General features: G+C 41.1%; 1 protein-coding gene across 1 annotated transcript in view; it reads right to left on the bottom strand.

Annotated features, from left to right (window-relative positions):
* The window catches only part of LPAR3 (lysophosphatidic acid receptor 3), a 10,999-nt gene extending 8,300 nt beyond the window's left edge, over positions 1–2,699 (bottom strand). Inside the window, exon 1 of the mRNA XM_009697136.1 lies at positions 2,613–2,699. The gene's annotated coding sequence lies outside the window, so the exon portion shown is untranslated. The remainder of the gene's footprint in view (positions 1–2,612) is intronic.
* Between the last annotated feature and the right edge of the window lie 4,078 nt (positions 2,700–6,777).

Genomic DNA, 6,777 nt, shown 5'->3' with positions numbered 1-6,777 from the left:
GTGGATATGGATATGACAATGACACACACGACAGGGACATGAGAAGGCATATATTTGGAGGCCTTAAGTAAAAAATCCATATTGTACAGAGTTAACACAGAAGACAACATTCTGTCCGCTGGAGGACTGCAGTGCATGATGCTTGGATAAATCAGGCATTTTTAAAAGACTTACCTGCGTACAAAACCCCAGCACAGTCCCTTTGCACTAGCAGTCATACTGTACAGGCAACAAAGTGGAAATTAACAGGTTAAAAGTGACTTTCTGGAGGTCACAAAGAAAATACCAGCAACAGCCAAGCCATTCTTGCTGTGAAATCCCATGTTTGAGCCACAGCCCCATCGTTATTTCCACTTTTCAATTTTTTTATCCAGTCAGGACAGAGAAGTACAAATCATAACTCTTCTATTTTACTAACTAAGCAATAAAAAGCCTATTACTGGAAAAATATTTTTTTGTTTTTCAATTATACATTAATAAATGTAAATATATATATAAAAGATGCTACAGGCATATATTCTGAGCACATGCCTGCTATTTACTACTACGGGATTAAAGTAAATGTGCTGAAAAGGGAAAAATATATTCTACGTATTTGACTGCTCTAAAATCAGAGATTATTTTATTGGGCTGTCAACCCAGAGCGCTGTGAGCACCACACAGCCCAATTATCTTCAAAACCAAAACACAGTTCCCTACCCAGGCACAGGATAAAGCAAACCTCAGCAACAGCAGTAGTGCCGTTTTTTTTTTTTTTCCCCCTTTTTTTTTTTCCTCCTTTTTTCCTTATGCCCACTCAGCACTATTTTGGACACAGGGCTATTAAACATGATGGAAGGGGGATTACATCACACCTCAGCTACTCCAGTGAGGTCAATGTCAGCTGCCTTTGCAATTGTACTGCCTTTATTACGAACCAAACTGAACTTGAACTAATTTACACAGGCAGATCTGACAGCAATTACTTGTGGTGACCAGACCCTGTGCAGGGTCTCACAGCCTAGAAGGGAGAGTTTGTGTCTGATCATCACTGGCCCTCACATTCACTGTCAGCATCTGAATAAGGGTTTTAACAATGACTTCATTAATAGATATTGTATAGTTTTAGCAAAACCTAGGAACCCAAGCATGGCACAAGATCCTAATTATGTTAGATATTATACTGAGTGGCAAACCTGTGCCAGACCCTAAGGACAGAGAGGAGGAAGCATCAGGATACCAAGCTGCAGGAGAGGCAGTAATAGCTTTTGTAAAGCTCCTTGTCAGCCTCAGGTTGTCAAGAGTGCCAGTGATAGACTGAGTGGGGTTAAAAAGAAAAACAACCTAGAAGAAGTGGTTACGAGCAGAAAGATACAAAAAAGCATAAGCTTTCACCTCTGCAGCTAATTGATCACAGATGAAGATCAAGTTCACTTAGTCTATTATTACCCTGTGGTTACTTAACAGTTATATCACATCTCTCCAGGGACTGGGAAGCAAATTCAGCAATCCCCAGCAGGCTGGCTACATCAGCCACATTTATACTAAAGGTTCTTCTAGGTTTTAGATAAAAAAGGTTCATTTTCTGTCATTTAAGTTATGCTACTTGTGTTATTTCTCTCATGCAATATTTGTATTATCTAGTTTTAAATCAACTTGCATTATTCCATCATTAATATTTCCAGCAAAGTGAATTATTTTTTTAAATAGTTCATTTTTCTGAACTAGCTCCTTGGCCTTTTTTTTTTTTTGGTTCCCACCCTACATCTAGTAGTCAACATGAAAGCAAGCCGCTTGACATTGTTGTCCATTTTATTATCCTCAAGAACCTAGGCAGCCAGTTCCTGTACAAAAGAATGTATTACTTACAGCATCAAAATCAAGTACATAGTCAGAACTAAGAACAATTACTTAAGGACAAGAAGTAGAAGGAAACAAGTAAACCATTCCTTGTGCCGAAATATTACAGAGCATCCCTTCATCCAAAAATAAGATAGCCTCAGCAACTCAGATCCACTGTAAGGAGTCAGCTGGAATTCAATGCCTACCGCTCCCTGTTCAGTGCAATATGGTAGAGTTGGGCAGTCCGTACATTTCCCATTCTCACCTAGCAAGTACTCAAAAGTCAAATTAAGTCTGTAAGTGACCAAAACTCCCTGAGGAGCTGCAGACAACAGCTACTCAAGCAGCCGAGTGCTGGGAACCCTGCCAGCCAAGATGGCTCTGCTCTTACTCAACATGAAGCCTTCACAGAACAGCCCAAATGCCTGCAAATAGAAGCAGTATTTGGAGCAAGGTGGCGGGGCAGGGGAGGGGGGGTGCGTGGGGCAGAAATCTGTGAAAATTGAAGGGAAGGTTTTCTGAACATGCTGTATCTTACTGTGTAATCATCTCAACAGATGAATCTCTTTTACTTGCAGTGACAAGAAAGTAAAGAAATCTGCAGATACTTTTTGCATCTCATCTGGAGAACGGAGCTTAAAGAAATCCAAAATATCAACTATGAACTTATTCTAAATACTTCAGCTTATTGAAATCCCATCATCGTTTGAAATAGCACCCCCAAAAAGAGAAAAAAAAAAAATCACACATTTGTAATTCTCCACCAAAATAATCGCACTACAAACACTCACTGTCACACAGCAGAGCTCAAATGACAAATGATTTTGAAATAGATGTCTTGAAGTGTTGAGATAAGGCAGAAGAGAGTAGAAAAGCATCCAGCTGAGGTCTCAGGGTCACAGGGCAGATTCTGGAGATGTCCAAATGGAAGCTGCATCAAAGCGGTAGCTGAACTGGAGCTAGTTCGCATCCCAGTACTTCAGAGTAGAGATGTAGCACTTAGCTGTCCATACGAGTCCATGTATCAAAAACACTTGTCACACCAGGGTCCTTCCAGTCAGTGGTTTATTTCACACCTTCATTTTATTTTAAGGCCTCCCAGCAGAACTAGCCTGGCCTCATGGGAGCTGTGCAGCTGTGACAGAGCTATGCAGCTGTATCCTCAGTGGTCCTGCCCCAGTCCACACCAGGCACAAGAGATCAGAGTTTCTGGCATGTCACAGTTTAACACGTTGCAGGACCTTATTCTCCAGATCTTCTCTTCTGCAGCCAAATTAGAGATGTTTATCTTAATCAGGGCAGGTTTAAACTAAAAAAGAAAAAAAAAATCCTTAAATACTACATATTTCAGATTTCTTTGTTAAGTACACACAAATTTGAAGATTCAGGCAAAATATTGTTTGTCAAAGTTTAATAGAAACCGAAATAGAAAACCAGCTAAACTGGTCAGCCTAGCCTTATAAAACCAACAGTGAGTCTTCTAGAGTCTGCAGCAGAGAGCTCCCTAGTTCTGCTACTCACTCCATGAAGAATTGCCTTCTTTTTGCTTTGAAAGTGGTTCTCACAAGCTTGACACTTTGCATTTTTTATGGGAAAGAACAGCAAACGATCTCCATTCACCAGTTCTGTGCCACTCCATATTTTATAGCCCTCCATATAGATCTCCAAAAGCTTGATGGCAGTAACCACGTTTTGCATATTCTACAGACAAGTTGAGCTATCAGCTTGCCACAAGTCACTTGCAAGCAAATACATCAAAACTTCGCAAGTGCCAAAAGCATACCCTTGTCAAAAATGTTCTTTTCCTTGTTTCAATCTATTTAATCACTTCAGTTCAACCAATAGTGGCTACAAAGATCAGAAACTGATGGACGGTGAAGTGTATTTTCCTCTACCACTCTGAGTAAACATAATCTTTGAGTGGGAGAAATCATCTGTTCCAAAAATCCCAAAGGATTTGGTTCAGTTAAACTGCTTTCAAATGCAAAAGGATGCATTAAGAATTCTTCCCAGTCCAGCACATCTTGAGCTCTGTTTGTCTTAAAGACAGCTTGTATATTTGAATCGATTTTAAATTCCTCTATGTAAGTGCAACTTGTATCAAGTCAGAATATGTTCTTCACCATTCTTAAAATAAAAGCCAAGAATTTGCACAAGTATATAGGAATATATTACGCTAGCTGCCTAAATAAAGAGTTCGTGAAATAAAATGTCACCTAGATAATGTTTTGGGCAAAAGCTTCAGCTAGTTGCAAGCTAACATGCTTTAATAGTTGCTATTTAATTAGAATCTAGTTTGCTTCAAGAAAGCTACTAAAAATCTGTATATTTATAACTAAATGTAATATCTGTTATTTAAATCAAGGATTTTGCTCATTCAAACTGTGATAAAAATCACCTTTTAAGTCACTTTGATTCAAGATTAAATTCAGCCTGTAAATCAGCTCTGAGTTACTCATTACTAATGCAGACATTTCCAAAGGAAAACTCAAATAGTATTTTAATGAGAAGGTCATTACAAAATTTAGCCTCCAAGCCATAATGTGATTCATGGCACACCCCACTGGTTTTCTGCCTCTTTCCTGCCCATTAAAAACCAAGCTGTTTCAATGCGTTGGCCACAACCTTATTGAAGAGTTGGCGTCAGTTTGGATGACTTTGATGGCTTCTGCCCTGCTCCTGCATAACTGCAGGAGGGAGGGAGCCAACAAGCCTGGGTTGGCACAGTGAGCTACTGTCAGAGGATTCAAGCCCAGTTTGCAGCTGGACTGAAAAGTCCATAGAGCAGGACTATATAGCATATAGGAGGACTATAGCTATAGGAGGACTATAGCAGTGAAGTCCTATGGCAGGACTGAAAGTTAACTTGGGTGAGAGGCGAGGGAGGTTTGCCCAGGCAGAACCCCAGGCTGGTTTACTGCTGATTTTCCTGAGTGGGCACAGGGATTTCTCTATGCAGAAATCCAGTCATCCAAACCGATATACGCTGGAACATAAGGAGAGACAGTGAAGCCGGTACAGTCCAGGCAGGTCTGTGGGACAGCACAGAGGAGCACGCTGCGCCCAGGCTCAGCCTGCAAAGCGGGCAGGCTGCCAGCCTGTGCTGGAGCTCTTCACCTCCCCACCTCCCCTTGTCCGTTAGCAAAGAGCAGGTATTAAATTCAGATGTCTGTAAGATATTCTGAAACTCATTACAAAAGTTGCTCTTCACAAAGCAGAGTTTATCACACTGACTGACAGAGGCATTGGTGGCAGAGCGAGGAGGTAAGTCACTCGAAATACTCTCTTTGCATTCAAACTGTTTCTGCAGAGAAGTATTAAGCAGCAGCAATTGCCTGTCTGCAGACACCGCTTTGGCTTTTTTAAACTGGTCCTACAAGCAGCAGATGGCCCTTGGTACAGGATGGCAGAAGGACTTGCAGGCCACGCAGCCCTGGCAAGGGCTCCCGGCGGCAGTGCTCCCGCTTGCCCCTGCCACAGGCAGACGCGAACACCCTCTGCCCCCTCCTCTTCTGCACAAACCACCGGTGCTGCTTCTATTTTTCCCGCTACTGAAAAGCTCTCTCGTTCCCAAGAGGAAGGTACAGGCAGCAGAAGGAAGCCTGGCCGCTGGGCAGCCAAGCTGTACATACAAGTAGTACCAGTACCAGTTCAGAAAGGGAATCGGTTCCTTGTTCCCCTCCACACCCTGCGTACACGTATGGCCACAGAGGAGAACGCAGCCAAATGATTGCACAGTAACCCAAGAAACCCATTCAGGTTACCTCAGCTTAGAAAGAAACACCAGTGCAGAAAAGGGTGTGTAACACAGCAGAGGTCAAAAACGTTAATATGTAACCGTAAGAAGTTTTGTGAGGTAAGTACTCTGGTTCACTTTCAATTGTCTTTAATAGTTAATTGATATTACAACCAAAATCAATTTAGGGAAACAAACTGAAAGGAAGCACATAAAGAACAAAGTTATGCCTAAGTATCTCAGTCTAAACTAAAGCTTTTTTTAATCTGGTACTATTAGAGGATGCAATGGAAGCCAGCATTCATTTAACAGGTTTTACAGAGAGAAATTCTCTCAGAAATAACTGGTTTACATTTTGTTTATTAAGGAAATTCTGTGGGCACTGCCTGTACTTGGAACAGCATGCTACATGGTCCACTTTAAGGAATCAAGAATATACTTTTTAAAAGCCATTTTTAAAATTCAGCTTTACAAATTGGAAATAAATTTATTATTAAAAAAGCATAAGGCTCAATGAGTAAGTTTTTAATCCAGAACACTAATTTATTAGCAAAGGAATCTACTTCTGGTTGTGTTTGGCTATATTTTTTTTTTTCTTTGTATTGTAAGTATCCCCCAATTTCAGATAACTGGCTGAACTCAAATCAAGCACACACAAGCAGCATTATCCCATTATCTTGGTCCTCAATGCCTTTTAGAATAAGGAGAGCAGAGTGCCACATCCATTTCCACTCCAAGCCTGCTTCATCTAACTCGATGGAAAGTACAGCAGTGCTCATACTTCCACCATGGCTCTGGTAATTTCCTGTAATGGTCCGTTTTAACGTCAACATCTTTTGGACTGAGAAGGGAAGACAGCGGGGTGAAGATGATTCTTTGGCAACTCTTATGTATCAGTGGTGGAAACATCTAAGGTTTTATTATATATCATATATCCTGCATAAAATACCAAGGCTATATGGTACAAACAAAAGGTCTTAAGAAAAGTACTAAACCTACCAAAAAAGTAGAACCTCAAGACTAAATATTTGAATTGCAGAGAGAGGAAGTACTACCACCAGACACAGACCACAGCACTCTGTACACACAGACTGATAAGAGGCTTAAACATCACTGTTGGGGCACAGAAGTGTCACCCTGTGTATGTACGCAACGGCACTGTTCCTCTGCAAGCTGCTGCAGACTGGCACAGGCAGTTGAACCACGACACACAGAGACAC

The sequence above is a fragment of the Cariama cristata genome, unplaced genomic scaffold (assembly GCF_000690535.1).
Source record: "Cariama cristata isolate BGI_N322 unplaced genomic scaffold, ASM69053v1 scaffold34903, whole genome shotgun sequence".
Taxonomy (NCBI): domain Eukaryota; kingdom Metazoa; phylum Chordata; class Aves; order Cariamiformes; family Cariamidae; genus Cariama; species Cariama cristata.
This window is presented reverse-complemented; position numbering and strand designations above follow the sequence as displayed.